Consider the following 16,663-nt stretch of genomic DNA (forward strand, 5'->3'; position numbering starts at 1 on the left):
ATGGTTTAGCATTAGCCGCTGCAGTGAATGCCAAGGGGTTGAGCGGCTGGTGACTGTGCTTGATGGGAGCCAAAAGAAAAAATGAACAATAGCAATTTATTATTTTGCTCTTTGCCTCGGAAACTATGCTTTCCCAACCAGCAATAAGTAAATCACAGTATTCTGCATGAATTAATCTGCATGCCTTTTGGTCTGCATTTCCTAAAGCTATTTATGTTTGAATTTAAGCCTTTTAAATACCATCCTGTTGCCAGTAATGTCTTTACTTTGACACAGGATATTAGTGGATTCTTGGGCCAGAGAAGAAGCCTGGCTGCTAGCTCTGGAAGTTCTGCGATCCCTGAATATTTCCACAGTTTTCCATAGAATTTGAGGAAGAAAAGTAACTGAGTAGCAATGGAAACAAGAAGACCAACATCTCTCTCAGACTACAAAATATAGATTTTTGTCTTGGGAACTGCCATACAGACAAATGTCAAAGTATCAGGATGTAAAACTTAAAGGAGATAGTACTGTAAGAATCAGAACATTTATTGAAAATGTGCTCATCCTCAGACCAACCAAACTATATAGATGAACTAGTTTCTTCATGTAGCAGTTTTAGAAGAACTTAAACATTACATCACTTGATCATCAGTCATTTTCAGTGAATGGGTGCCGTCAGAATGAACAGCTGTTAAAAAAAAATCACTAATCACGATTCAATAGGTTAACATCTTGTGAAATGATAGTGAGCAGTGACGAGGGCCATGGAGGCTTATATACTACCCATAAAGTCAAAAACTTTGCGTCTAGTGGAGTGTTTTGGGTTTCAGAGTGTTGGTTGTTTTAGGCAGAGAAACCACGTTCGGTCCCAGATTGTCTCAGTCTGGAGTGAAGTTTAGACCTTCAACTGGCGAGCTGTTGCTGCCAGTTGACTGGTAGAAAGTCGTGCAAATGCACCCTTAAAACACATGTCGTTGCATTTAGTTTGTGCTGTTTTGGTGTATAACTCTCGTTAGTATTTTACCGTACAATAAGTACATTTGTAAAAGACCATCAAAAGAAGTTCTTTGTGGTTTGAAAAAAACCTGAGTGTCAGAATGTGAATCTTTTACACATTTGAAATAAGGGAGTAATACAGCATGACCTAAAATTACATGCAGAGCTGTATAATTATTCTGAATTAAAGGCTGCCAGAGAACATCATAGAGGGCAGAGAGAGAAAGTGGGAGTTAAATAATCTGTTATCCGTGGCGTTCTGTGTTAAATACAGGACTCTGCTCTACTAAAGGTGGAATTAGAGGGTTAAGAGATGTTTACTGTATATCAATAAATTAGCCTCAGGGTGTTGTTGTATTTCCATCAAAAATCCAGCCTGTGCACATGTACCAGAATAGGATCCCTGTTTTTGTGTCTGGAGATCATGAGATATGTAGAGCCAGCTGTGTGCTCAACTGCCTCAACATAGATCGACACACACTCCTCAAGGCTGAGTAAAGGATTACCCATGCAGAAACGAGACAAACTCGGCTACACACATTCTGCTTTAGGTAAAAGCGAGATGGATTGCCCAGAAGAGCGAGTTTGCAAAACGTCAAGCACAAATTGGACGGCAATGAAGTTCTCAAACAACAGCGGGCTTTGAGGAGAAGACAAGAGCGACAGGGATTTTCAGTGACTCTATCTTACACCGTTCCTCCAGCAGAAGTAAGCGTCTGGTACTGATCCACCGGGAATGAAACACGGCTCACATCTGGTGCATTCTTCTTTCCGATTATTTTCTGCGAGTGTAAATTCTATAGCATGAATGTTTGTATGTCCCGAATGTCCTCTGGATGTGCTGCATTCATCGCTCTTTTATTGTCATGCTGACCTACCCACATAAGCTGTGTTGCTTCAGTGTCATTCAAAATCCTCTCCGTGGCCTCATAGGATAGAAAAGTGTGAATAGATGTGTGTCTACTGTTGTACCTAATGTACTAGTTACTCAATTTCAATTCTTTATTGAATGTGTATAAATATTATACTTTTTATAATGCACAATTACAACTATTTGTGAAAGGACAATTACAGCATTCCACATTTCAGTATATTCCAAATGTTACATTCTAACAAAAGTAATTATAATATGCATTGCAAGAATTGATTTGTCAGCTCACGTTCAGATTTGCAGTTCTTCATGTTTTGCTAGCTTGTCCTCCTGAAGAAAAGCACCGGTGAAACAAAAGAGACATTCAGCTCAGCAGCTACTCTCTGTGCTGAATTTCAGGCTTCTAGCAACTTCAGACTACTCCTCTCTCATTGTGTGTTTTTATTCATTTTAGAGCCTGGGCCACTGGGGTGTTAAGCTTCTTCCTAATTCGTCTCCATGTTTGATTATCCAGATGTAGAAAAAGCTCTGGAGAGCAATGTTTTTTTAACAGAGCTTACTATTTTTCTGTCGTTTCTTGGCGTCTTCTTGCCATGTCTAAAGCCGAATGGCTAAAAGTATAAAGACATTGTTTTTCTCCTCTCGAAGTGTTGGGATCCGAGTTTAGTAATAATCCCTGTCATAGTCCCTGTGATTGGTCATAGCTCATCATTTCATTTAAGTTTTGCTCCAAATAGGTAGACATCTCATCTGGTAAAAAAAGACAAACACATTACACTGTGCATGAAGTAACTGAACAGGAAATGTGCTGTAGGCCATTGTTGGCCCAGAGTATAATTTTTTACCTGGTGGCAGGACTCCTAAAACCACTGTGGCTGGAGACATGCCAAGCTCGTTTGACGATGCACCTGTAGTGTGCCAGAATCCATCTGACCGGCCTCTTGATCTGCAGCCAACTGGAAAGTTCGTATTTCTGAGAGGGCCACCTCGTGACTACAGGAAAAGACGGAGGAGAAATGGAAGGCTGAGGTGGATCCGACACTTTCTATCTACTGAAACAAGATCATGTATATAAATTTTGTAGCTCTTGACAAGCTCATTAATGGATCTAACCCGGGGAGGCATATTTCATGTCCCAAATCTTGAAGCCATAAACACCCATACATTAAATCATTGGAGCATGGTTATTCACATTTTTCTGCACTTACTTTGTGGAAAAATCTGTAGTAGTCGGTGTAATAGATTTCCAATATGGTATCAGCCAAAATGGGCAATGAATGAAAATGTACTCCTCTCCAGGTCACCCAAGATATAGATGAGTTTGTTTCTTCGTTACAACACATTTTGGAAAAAGCAATTATATCGCTCAACAATGGATCCCCTGAAGTGAATAGGTGCCGTCAGAATGGGAAACAGCTAATAAAAAGCAAAACTAGATTACATTACTCTAGTCCAACAATTTAAGATCTTATAAGCTGCATGTTATCAAGGCGTTTTAGCTTCCAGCTAAATATAGTCATCTATCCATTATATTGCTTTCTTCTGTAAAAACTCATTTTGTATCTACAGAAATATGCAAAACAAAATAAAATTCTGCAAACAAAGTCAAAACCGGTTCTAAACAAATATGTCAGTGGATTTTTGATGTGGGAGGTCAATAGAGAAGTGGTAGTTTTTTTTTATCGGCTGTTTGAGCTCTCACTCTAACGGCACCCATTCACTACAGAGGATCACTGTTGAGCAATAACGTGATGCTAAATTTTTCCAATTTGTTCTGATGAAGAAACAAACTCCATCTAAATCCATTGAGGCCCTAATCAAGATTATATATCTAATTTTACAGGGTTTCTGTTTGAAAGTACTTTCTGAACCGTGTAGGATCATCATAGATTAAAATGACCTCTTTTTACCATCTACTCCATTCCACTAAGCCGCATAGGAAATGCAAACCGCCACAAGAAATGCTATGCTGCTGCCCGTACATTTGCAGATTATGCGGCGCTTTGCTGTGAGGGACTTACAGAAATACAGAGAAAGGAAAAAAGTCGCCTCAGAGATCATTCAAGCACTTCCCTATATCCAGCCCAGCAAAGAGCTGTTTAAAGGTCATAAATCTCCTCTTTACAAAGTCACTGGGAAAATTATAGGGGCCAGGTCAAAATTCCCAGTGCTGGAAGCCCAGAAAAAACATGTTGAATACACTTTAAATCACTTGTGAGAGAAAATAAAGAAAGAGACAAACAAAACAAATGAACAAATAAACAAATAATGAAAGAAAAATGTTGATTAGAGGGGAACAACTATGATAACTTTATGAGATTAAACATTTATTTAAAGAAAAAAAGTTTTAGCTTTGAGATGTTTATTCCATGCTTTAAATAATAATTATAATAATAATAAGAATTTAGAGATACTCCCAATACATCAATCAATGTTTTAAAGCTTAGAATTGCCATTATATTTTATTAAAGAAAAAGCAAAAACAAATTTCTTTATATATATATATATATATTTATATATATATATATATATATATATATATATATATATATATATATATATATATATATATATATATATATATATATATATAAACACTACTAAACCATGTATGAATGAAGAAAGAATACCAGAAATGTGAATTTTGCTATAAATGGGAAATGCATATATATATATATATATATATATATATATATATATCTGTATATATATTTATTTGTGTGTGTATTATTATTATTTAAACAACAACCTTGTAGTGTATTTTATTCCATGCATAAATACCATATATAATACCATATAGCCGATACATACATTTCTATATATTCAAAGATCATGAAACACCTAAATAAATACTGGTCGATTCATACCTGTTCTGCAAGGCCCGTCGCTCACATTGAGTGCAGAAGTTTCAAATAGCCGCTTCTTTATATTTTGCGAATATTCCTTGTAAATCTGTCCGTCTGGAGACACACAGAGGTTTCTGCGGACAAACACACACACTGGGCTTCCGGCTCCTCTGCGTCCGCTCCATCCGACCAGTCCAGTTTGCGCAGGATTCTCCCCGCACGGCCCGTAATAGACGTTTCTCTGGCCCGATCTGGAGTCTGTCCCTCCGGAGTTGGCGCACTGAGCAGCAGCCGCATGCGTCACACCAGCCCGGCTCTGCGGCTCCAGCGGGAGCTGACTGCACTCAGAACGCGCCTCCTCGCACTCCTGCGTCCCGTTCCCCTCGCCAAAATCATCCGTGCCTTTGTAATAGTCAAAGTGGCCGTCCCTCATCCATGTAGTCATCGCCAACTGGGAAAGCGCCTGCCCGGAGTCGCAATCTCCTCAGAACCAAAACATAAGCGTAACCACGTGCATTAACATCGTAGAGCTTGAATCCGTGCCAGGCTGTGCATGCAATAAATGCAACCTTTTCCAAGCTGCGGCTTCATCCCGGCCGTCGTTCTGCATGTCTCCGCTGCAGCCTCTCTGGCCTCTCCAGACATCTGTATGGCTGAAAGAAAATAAACACAGCTATCCTCCCCCACGCCACTTCGTCCTATTATTTGGATGCCCAGAGGTGCAGGAAAAATCATGGGGAATTTTTGAGTGCGTTAGAAGTTTGCCAAACTACAGCTGTTTAACTTGGAATTTAAAGTGCATTTACAAGACTCTGATTTTGGGAAATAATCCCGCATTATTCGTGCGCATGGAGCAATGGAGGCTGATATAGTTACTAACTGCTTAATTTATAGTTTCCTCTCGCAGTGTGAACAGCCTTGAAGTGCCACCAGCTGCCTTAATGCACTCATACAATAGCTTTTTGCAATTACCTGAACAATGAAATCAGCATAAGCAATGACAAATTAAACAACAGCATAGCAAAATAGCCTGTAAACATTATTTATTAAGTTTAACATTTGATGACCTTAAACATTCCTAATTTCTCTAGTAACTACAATTACACACACACACACACACACACATATATATATATATATATATATATATATATATATATATATATATATATATATATATATATATATATATATATATATATATACTGATAATATTACAACCTGTTAAATGCTTAAATAAAAACAAAAAAAATTACAATAAAGATAGTCTTAGCCAAGACTCTTCAAAAATAGATTCAATCCAGTTCAAATTTTAAGTATTATCAAAAATATTTCTAAATAAATACAAGCACTTGTTGAAGCTGTATGACTGGCATGAGTTACGATTGTAGTTATTGCAATTTACTCAAAGCTCACTTTGCCACCCATGCGAGTGTTTTTAATAACTTCGATCCGTGTGGAAGTTGATCGTTTACTGGTATTAAAATATATGCCTTATAGCCTTTTGTATGGCTCTACAAATTTTACATTTTATATATACACATATTATTATTATTAAAAATATTCAAATACATTCAGAGTATAATCGCATTAATTCAGGAGCTGTCTAAACTTAGGCCTGTCTGGTGTAGGCCCAGATAACACGTATATCCACAAGATGTCTGTCAAAGATCGGCAGTCTGAGAAACATCTGCTGTGTACACACATCTGACAGATGTCTTTAAGATGTCAGTTTTTACATGATCAAAAACATAAACATCTTGAAATCAGTGACCAGGAGCTGTTCAAGCCCAATCAGCGATTAGCGATTCTGTCCACCTCCTCAAATCTCTACACAACTACGGTGAAAGACCCAGGACTAACATAAGTGTCTTTTTCTATTGTATTTATATAGTTAATATATTGAATGCACCTTAATACAACAATTAAAATAATGGAAACAATAAGAGACTTCAAAATCAATAAAAAAAAAAAAAAAAACATTTTTCATTGATAATGTACACACTGTAGTCAGTAGTTTAACTATAACCTAGCATCATTTACAAATAAAAAAATAGTGCATAAATTGTTTGGCATTTTGTTTTTCTTCTCTTTTCAATTTTCAGTGGAAGGAGCGAGGAGTCTTAGAAATGCGTCACAAATGCAGTAATTATTTAATGTAGTGCTTAATGTAGTAAGTGATGACTGTTTCTCTCTGGTGCTGCTCAAGATAGTTCGAGTTCTCAGAGTTCAGCTCTCAGGTGTAGACCATCTGTGAGAAGCAGCCTCTAAACTGATCATTAGTTTTCTTCCTGTTGGTGTGTTGATTTGAGTTAGACTACTTCGTGACTTTTCAGAGATGTGATTAAAAATTCTGATTTCAATCGCCAGCATTCAGTGTCACAATGGCACTGTTAGCAGTACATTTAGACAACTTTTGAGCGTTTATAGGCTTCTTGCGTGTCGTGAGGGCCTGCAGTATTTAGCGCAGGTGGGCGGCTGAAGAAGCTTTGGGGCATGGGTATTTGGCAGGCTGAGGCTTTCGCGTCACCAAAAACTAAACTCAAAGGAGGAGATGCGTAAAGTAACTACCTGAGCAGCTTAGCATTGAAAAAATCAAATAAACTCAGTAATTGCTAGTTAATTTCACTCTTAATCTGAAACATCAACACTTTGAATTAAATGTGAGAAATGCTGAAAATAGAAAGAGTGAAATAGTGTTATGCCTGTGCTTCTAATGATCTATTACAAACTTGAGAGCTTTGTATTTTTAGCATGGAGGGAAAGAGAGAAAGGAAAGACAGGTGAAGGTAGAAGAAGGAGAGGCATGAGCAGGGGAGAGTGCCAAAGACATGGCTGGCAAAGAAGAATCTGAATTTGTCTTGAAGAAGATTCTGCCAAGAAGAGTCTGCCAAGTTCAGAGATGCAGAATCTAGACAATTTGATGGAGAACAGTAGTGAGCAAAGAGATGCAGGAGAAAAGAAAAAGAGAAGAAAAGCGGAGTGAGAAGCACACGTAAGGCCTACTCCGCGTCTTGTGGAGGTCAAACCTCAGCAAATTCTGTTAGTCCTGCAATGAGCTTCCTTCTTGGCGTAATGAAAGAAGTTTCAGTGCTTCCAGTGTCTCTGAAGACCTTCTTCTACCCAGCTGCCTTCAGGCCCCTACGCCAGTGACCAAACCGGCCACATATCCTCAAAATCAGAGAAAGTGCTATATTCTCCTCTTGAGTGATCCTCTGACAACTGGTAGTTTCCTCCCAAGCCCCACTCCGGAAGGATCTGATGGCGTTGATCTGCAACTTTCTTCACCTAAAGCCAGCAGCCAGTGCAGCCTCAGCGTCCACTTCTTCTCTGTTTGAGCACTTGCCAGAACTCACGCTCATCGACATAGAGGATGAGATGCGAGTAAATGGAGTACGCTGGTAAGACCCACATAAGGCATGGGACTTAAAGCCTGAAAGCCCCCGACTGCTGGAGGCAGATGTGAAACCAAGAAGATTATTGCTTGGCTGGAGTGACAGCGAGGCTGGAGAAAGTGGTCGAGGAAGCGTTGGAGGTCAGGGATGTGAGGACGAGGAGAAGATGGGCCTGTTGAAATGGGAGCTCTGAGGACATCAAGGGCATTCGACAACGACGCCTCTCAGAAAAGAAGGAGCTGGACAGGCACATGATACCGACTCTTCTGTGTAACCTCTCCTGAAGGTCCAAAATGAGACCAAGCACAATGTGCATGTCCAGGGAAAGACCAGGGCAAAAGAAAGTACCACTTTTTCTGTTAACCTGGGCAGAAAACAAGGCCAAAACAAAGGAGGAGAGAAGAAAATCGGAAGAAGGCGAAGAGAGAAAAAGTTGCTGCTTAGACGCTACAGAATGATCGAACTAAAAGCGCCTTGTTGATCAACAAGCACAACCGCCACCACTGCTCCTCTGAATGATGCTCATTGATCCATTTAAAACAGTCAAAGTCTGTGTACAAAATAAAAAAAATACATACAAACTAAAAAGCTGTACAAGTTAGCACATGTGTTCATTTACGATTACATGCAGTAGTTGCTCATCTAGGGACCCAGTAGGTTCGGCTGGAGCGTGTATTAATGAAGCTCAAGTTCTTGCTTAGAGAGAAATAAAAAGATGTATTTGGAAGAATATTTCACTCAGAAAAGGAAATGAGTAGGAAAGGTGACCCAGAATTCACCAAGGGCAAATTTAAATATTACACTGTAACAATAAAAGAAATTCAGTAACATTCAATTCAATGCACAGTATTGTCGCTAATCATAGAACGGCTTGGTAACTCAGGTTTTGGAATAAACTCACGCAGCAGAATAGTCACCAAGACATCAGACTATCGGATAACCGATAATATAAAAGGCAAGCCTCTCAATAAGTTTCCAAAGCGAAGTTCAGACAAACACTTTTTGTAGATTCACATAAATTTCACCAAAATACAAAGGAAATAAAAGATTCAATAGAAAAAAAGAGTCATTCATAAAAAAAAATCATTTGACTTTTACAATCCTTTCCAGTTCAAAAAGATTCAGTTTAGTGGCTTGATTCCTTCCATTATTCACTTAATATACAAGTGAGCGAGGATTCAGAAAACTTTCCAGCTGCTGTTCTTGCACTTTCCTAAAGATGCTTCAATTAAGACTTTAAAATCACGGATTCAAGAATGATCAATCATGCACAATGACTTAATATTTGTCTGAACTCTATAGGAGTTTGGTCATTGTAGTGACTATCCTTAATCAATTTGTCACATTAGTCACCTCTTGGGTCTGCTGATTTAGGCCTTACTGAGCTTTTGTAAGTCAAGGAACACCAACTGTCTGCATTTCTTGACATTTATTGCAGACTTGATTAGAAAAAAATAAAAATAAAACAAGCCTTGGCCAAAGTGCTACAAACTTGGTTTCAAGGTTTGGCTGTAACCAACAAGTAGAGTCTAAAGACCATATACAACAAATCATGCTCAATAGGCCACACCCAGACCTTTAAGCCTCCATTCTCCTGCCGAGGGGCACATCTCTCAAAATAAAGACAGATGCAAAACAAAAAGATGAACTATATAAACCTTTTAAATAATTAAACTCCTGCAGTCAGTTTATAACTAACTGCTACTATTAAATACATTTGAACAAAATGAATGCAAATTATTTTTGTGCTCATATTATCATTGCAAATAATGATGATACTCACTCTTTTGGCTTATGGGCGTAATACAGTTTGAACGATTTTTCTGCATCAGTGCTCCAGAACTGAGTCAAATGATCAGCTAGAAGTCATGTTTGCTCAAGAAAAATTTCGGATTATCATCAATGTTGAAAGCGTTTATACTTCATATTTTTGAAGAAATTGCTGATGATAGATTTTATTTTCACGATTCTCTTACGAATTAGTAAGTTCAGATTCAGCACTTATTTCAAATAGAAATCTTTTATTAGCATTCTAAATATCAGTTTTAATAAGTATAGCCCGTCCATGAATAATAATACTGCTATAAATAGCCGACACTATGTGATTCTAGATAATCCAAACATCCTTCTTTCAGACAATAAACCATATACGCACTTTTTATTTTACAATTGAATTTAGTTTCTGATCCTCACTTTTAATCAGCTTTTCTTTTTTTTTCCTCAACAATTTCTTCCAGAATACATGATAAGATGCACTTTCCAAATATTTCCAAACAATGTTCACATTAAGGGATCAAATGTAAGCGGGATGAAACCCTATAGCCAATGTTGTAGTGTTTGGTTTGTTCATTTTTATTTTCTGGCCCGGGCATTTCACAAATTTTACACTATTAGACTTGAATTATCATAATTAAGATCAAATGAGGAAAAAAAAGCTATTTGTGATGTTACTCTTCCCTTCATGGGACTTTCTTTATTATACACTATATTACTTATTCTTACTAAAAAATAAACACGTTAGTCAACACTAAACAACAAATAATGAAATCACAACTTGACATTTCAATGCAAAGAAAATTAAGCGGTCACCTCTTGAAAAGCCATTAATTACCCAGGTTTGTTTTTCAAGGACATTCTTTCAGTTTAAATAAAATAAAAAACTAAAGAATTTTCAAATCATGAGCCAACATTTTATTCACAATAGAACATAGATAACGTAAATGCTTAAAACTAGAAATGTTACTTTATAGATAAATAGGCTCTTTTCAAATCTGATGTCAGCTACAGAGTCTCAAAGTAGTCCGGCACATCAAGTATTTTTAATACCTTTTTGATCACATGTATGGAAATTTGATGCGTTTACTGTTATTAAAACCTGTGCTATTTATAGCCTTTTGTAGCTCACACAATTAGCATTTTAAATATGCACATATTGTGTAAGAAAATATCCAAATCTCAAGACAATCACATAAACCGCGTGTTTATTGTGGTTATGCGTCATCATTCTTCTGCTGTGTAAAAGCCTTAACGTGCTCTGGCTGAAACTCATCTTGTTTGTGAGTGTTAAAGCCACCTTCCTCTCCGTTCTTAGTTGCCAGCCATTTAGAGTATATCTTGCATTAGTCAGGGCTGTAAGCTTGGGTGCACACACCATGCAGGTGTAGGCCCAGATAACATGTATGTCCACAGATGTCTGTCAAAGATGGCAGTCTGGAAACATCTGCTGTGTACACACATCTGACAGATGTCTTTAAGATGTCAGTTTACACATAGTCAAAACATGAAGCATCTTGAGAAATGTTGACCAGGGCTGTTCAACGATGTGGTCATGATTCCTGTCACCTCACTCAATCTATTTAACTACGGTGAAGACCATAGGACTAACATCGTGTGTCTTTTCTATTTGTTATATAGTTAATATAATAGATACATAATATAACAATTAAAATAATGAAACAATAAGAACTTCAAAATCAATAAAAAAAAAAACATTTTCATTAATGTACACACTGTAGTCACAGTAGTTTAACTATCTTCGCATCATTTACAAATAAAAAAATAAAATGTAAATTGTTTTGGCATTTGTTTTTATTCATAAGCATTTCAGTGGAAGGGCCAGTCTTAGAAATGCATCCACAAATGCAATCAGTATTTAATGTAGTGCTTAATACTTAATAGTGGCTGTTTCTCTCCTGTGGTGCTGCTCAAGGCTAGTTCCGAGTTCTCAGAGTTACAGCTCTCAGTTATGACATCATAATGGAGAAGCAGCTCTAAACTGCTAGTCCTGAGCTGATTTTCTTCTGTTGGTGTGTTAGGAGTTTAGAGTTGGGAGCTACTTTAAATGACTTACTGAAGATATGAATTAAAATTCTGATTTCAATGTGTATTCCAGTATCACAATGGCACTGTTTAGCAGTACATTTTAGACAACTTTTTGGGCGTTTTGCTCATGTATGAAGTCGCCTTTGAGGAGACTTTTAGCAGTATTTAGCGCAGAACAGAGCGGCTAGAAAACTTCCAGAAGGCATCATTGTGAAGGCGAGGCTTTCGGCGTCACCAAAACAAGAAACTCGGGAGGAGATGCGCCAAGTAACACCTGAGCAGCTTGCGTTGAAAAAATAAATAAAACTCCAGTAATTGCTAGTTAATTTCACTCTTAATGCAAACATTAACACTTTGTTGCGTAAAATGCTGAAAATGAAAGAGGTAAAATAGTGTTGTCTTGCATAATATACAATGATCTTTATTCACAAACTTGAAGCTTTTGTGTTTTTAGCATGGAGGAAAGAGAAAGACAGGTGAAGAAAGGTGAAAGAAGGAGAGAGGCATGAGCAGGGGAGGAAGTCTCTTAAAGACATGGCTGGCAAAGAAGGGAGTACAATTTGTCTTGAAGAGATTCTGCCAGAGGAGTCTGCCAAGTTCAGAGAGATGCAGAATCTGGAACAGTTTGATGGAAAAGTAGTGAGCCTTAGAGATGCCGGAAAGAAAAGAAGAAGAGAAAGCTGAAGGGGCAGAGCACACTTTGGGCCTACTCCTCTTGTGGAGTCAAACCTCATAAAATTCTAGGTAATCCTGCAATGAGACTTCATGCCAGCGTAATGAAAAGTTTCCAGTGCTTCCAGTGTCTCTGAAGGCCTTCTTCTGGCTGCTCTTCAGGCCCCTACGCCAGTGACCAAAACCCGGCCACATATCCTCAAAATCCAGAGAAAATTCTATGTTCTCCTCTTGATGGAAGTCCTCCCCAAACAACTGGTAGTTCCTCAAGCCCCACTCCGGGGATCTGATGAAGCGTTGATCTGCAACTTTCTTCACCTGGCCAACCCAGCCGGTGCAGCCTCGCGCGTCCACTTCTTCTCTGTTTGGGCGCCTCCAGACTGCGCTCATCGACATAGAGGATGAGGATGCCGAGAATGCGTGGAGTACACTGGTAAGACCTATCAGGCATGGGACTTAAAGCCTGAAAGCCCCCGACTGCTGGAGGCAGATGTGAAACCAAGAAGATTGTGCTTGGCTGGAGTGACAGCGAGGAGCTGGAGAGTGTGGTGAGCGTGGGAGGTCCAGGGATGTGAGGACGAGGAAGATGGGCCTGTTAGATGGGAGCTCTGAGGACATCAAGGAGCATTTAGACAACGCCTCTCAGAAGGAAAGGGCTGGGCTGACAGTGAAGCTCTTCTGTGTAACCTCTGAAGGTCCCAAAAAATGAGATAGCTTCAGTGGCCATGTCCAGGAAGAACCCAACCACGGAGCAAAAGAAAAGTACCACTTTTTCTGTTAACCTGGGCAGAAAACAAGGCAAAACAAAGGAGGAGAAAATACGGGAAGGGAAGGCGAGAGAAAAAGTTGCTTAGGCAGCTGCAGGAATGATCCGAACTAAAGCGCGTTGATCAACAAGCTGCCGCCACCATGCTCCTCTGAATGATGCTCATTGATCCTTCCCCAAAACAGTCAAAGTCTGTGTACAAATAAAAAAATACATGCAAACTAAAGCTTCATACAATTCCTTACATATATTGTTCACGAATTACATACATTAGTTACTCATCCTAGGACCAGTAGGTTAGGCTAGGGCGTATATTAATAAACTCAAATTCTTGTAGAAATAAAGATGTATTTGGAAGATATTTCTCAGAAAAAATAAAATAGGAAAAATTGACAAATTCACAAGAGAGCAATTAAATATTACACAACAATAAAGAAAATTCAGTAACATTTCAATTCAATGCACAGTATGCGCTAATCTGGGAGCACCCGGTAACTCAGGTTTTAGAATAAACTCACTATAAATCGTCAAGAACATCAGACTATCAGATAACAAATAATATAAAATAAACCTCTCAATAAGTTTCCATGAGTCAGTGAAAACACTTTGTAGATTCACATAAATTTCACCCAAAATACAAAGGAAATAAAGATTCAATAGAAAAAAAGAGTCATTCATAAAAAAAAAAATCCTTTAACTTTTTTACAATCCTTTCTGATTCAAAGATTCCCAGTTTTGATAAACAGTTCTTCCATTATTCATAAACATATAGTAGTGAATTGAGAAAACTTTCAGCTGCTGTTCTTGCTTTCTAAAAAAGTCTTTTCAATTAAGACTTTAAAGAATACAGTTTAAAGGAATGATCAATCATGCACAATGACTTAATATTTTGTCTGAACTCTATGAGTTTAGTCAGTGTGGTGACTATCCTTAATCAATTTGTCACATTAATAGTACCTCTTGGACCTTTGAGAGTTTGGGCAACTTGCAGACTTTTGTAAGTCGAGAACACCCAACTAATGCCATTTCTTGACACATTTATTGCAGACAGTTAGAAAAATAAAAAGTAAAACAAACTTCCAGCCCAGGTGCTACAGCTTGGTTCACCAAAGTTTGGCTGCCAACCAACAAAGTGAGTCTAAGACCATGTATGCTCCCAGCAGTGTCATATCAGTAGGCCACACCCAGACCTTTAAGCCTCCATTCTCTCATATAGAAAATTTACATCTCCCAAAATAAAGACAGATGAACAAAAAAGATGAACTATATAAACCTTTAAATAAAGTAAACTCCTGCAGTCAGTTTATAACTTACTTTGCTACTATTAAATACACATTTTGAACAAAAAATGAATGCTACAAAATTATTTTGTACTGTATTATCATTGCAAATATTGATGGTACTTACTCTTTTGACTTATGGACGTAATACAGTTTGAACGATTTTTCTGCATCAGTACTCCAGAACTGAAGGTCAAATGATCCTTCAGAAATCATGTTGCTCAAGAAAAATTTGATTATCATCAATGGTAGAAAACGATTTATGCTGCTTCATATTTTTGAAGAAATTCATGATAAGATTTTATTTTTCCATGATTCTCTTACGAATAGTAAGTTCAGATTCATTACTTATTTCAAATAAATCTTCGTAGCATTCTAAATGTCAGTTTTAATAAATATGTACGTCCATGAATAATAATACTGCTATAAATAATAAACACTATGTGATTCTAGATAATCCAAACATCCTTCTTTCAGACAAACCATAACACGCACTTTTTATTTTACAATTGAATTTAGTTTCTAGAATCCTCACTTTTAATCAGCTTTTCTTTTTCCTCCAACAATTTCTTGGAATACATGATAAGATTACTTTCAAATATTTCCAAACAATGTCATTAAAGGGATCAAATGTAAGCGGGATGAAACCTATAATAATGTTGTAGTGTTTGGTTTGTATTTTTATTTTCTAGGCGAGGCATTTCACAAAATTTTACACACTAATGAACTTAGTTATCATAATTAAGATCAAATGAGAAAAACTGTTATTTGTGATGTTACTCTTCCTTCATGGGACTAGTATTATACTACACTATATTACTTATTCTTACTAAAAATGGCAAATTAGGTCAACACTAAAACAACAAATATTAAATCACAACTTGACATTTTTCAATACAAAGAAGGTAAGCGGTCCTCTTGAAAAGCCATTAGTACCCAGGTTTGTTTTTCAGGACATTCTTTTCAGTTTAAATAAAATAAAACTAAAAATTTTAAATCACATGAGCCAACATTTATTCACAATAGAACATAGATAACATAATCTCACTTAAACTAGAAATGTTACACTTTATGAATAAATAGGCTCTTTCAAATCGATGTCAGCTACAGGTCGTAGTCAGCACATCAAGTGTTTTTAATACCTTTTGATCATGTAAAATTTGGTGGTTACTGTTATTAAAATATATGCTATTTATGGCCTTTGTATGGCTCTACAAATTAGCATTTAAATGTACATATATTGTTATGAAAAATATCCAAATCTCGAACAATCACATACAAACGCGTGTTTATTGTGGTTGTATGCGTCATGTTCTTCTGCTGTGTAAAGCATGCGTGCTCTGACTGAAACTCATCTTATTGTTTGTGATGTGACCACCTTCCTCCGTTCTTAAGATTTGCCAGAAATACATTCAGAGTATAATACGCATTAGTCAGGAACTGTCTAAACTTGGGCCTGTCTGGGTGTAGGCCCAGATAACCGCGTGTGTCACAAGATGTCTGTCAAAGATCGCCCGATCTGGAAAACATCTGCTGTGTACACATGCAATAGATATCTTTAAGATATCAGTTTACACATGATCCCAAAACATAAACATCTTAGAAATCAGTGACCAGGAGCTGTTCAAGCCGTGCGATTACTTGATTCTATCACCTCCTCAAATCTCTATTATTTACAACTACGGTGAAAGACAGGACTAACATGCGTGTCTTTTTCTATTTATTTATATAGTTAATATAATGAATGCACCTTAATATAACAATTAAAATAATAGAAACAATAAGAGACTTCAAAATCAATAAAAAAAAAAAAAAAAAAACATTTTCATTACATTAATGTACACACTGTAGTCACAGTGGTTTAACTATATTACAGCATCATTTACAAATAAAAAAATAAAATGTAAATTGTTTGGCGTTGTTTTTATTCTCTCTTTTAATTTTCAGTGGAAGGACTGAGAGTCTTAGAAAGTAAATCACAAATGCAATCAGTATTTAATGCCAGTGCTTAATGTAATAGTATTGACTGT

This window comes from Puntigrus tetrazona, chromosome 8 (assembly GCF_018831695.1).
Source record: "Puntigrus tetrazona isolate hp1 chromosome 8, ASM1883169v1, whole genome shotgun sequence".
In the NCBI taxonomy this organism is placed as follows: Eukaryota; Metazoa; Chordata; class Actinopteri; order Cypriniformes; family Cyprinidae; genus Puntigrus; species Puntigrus tetrazona.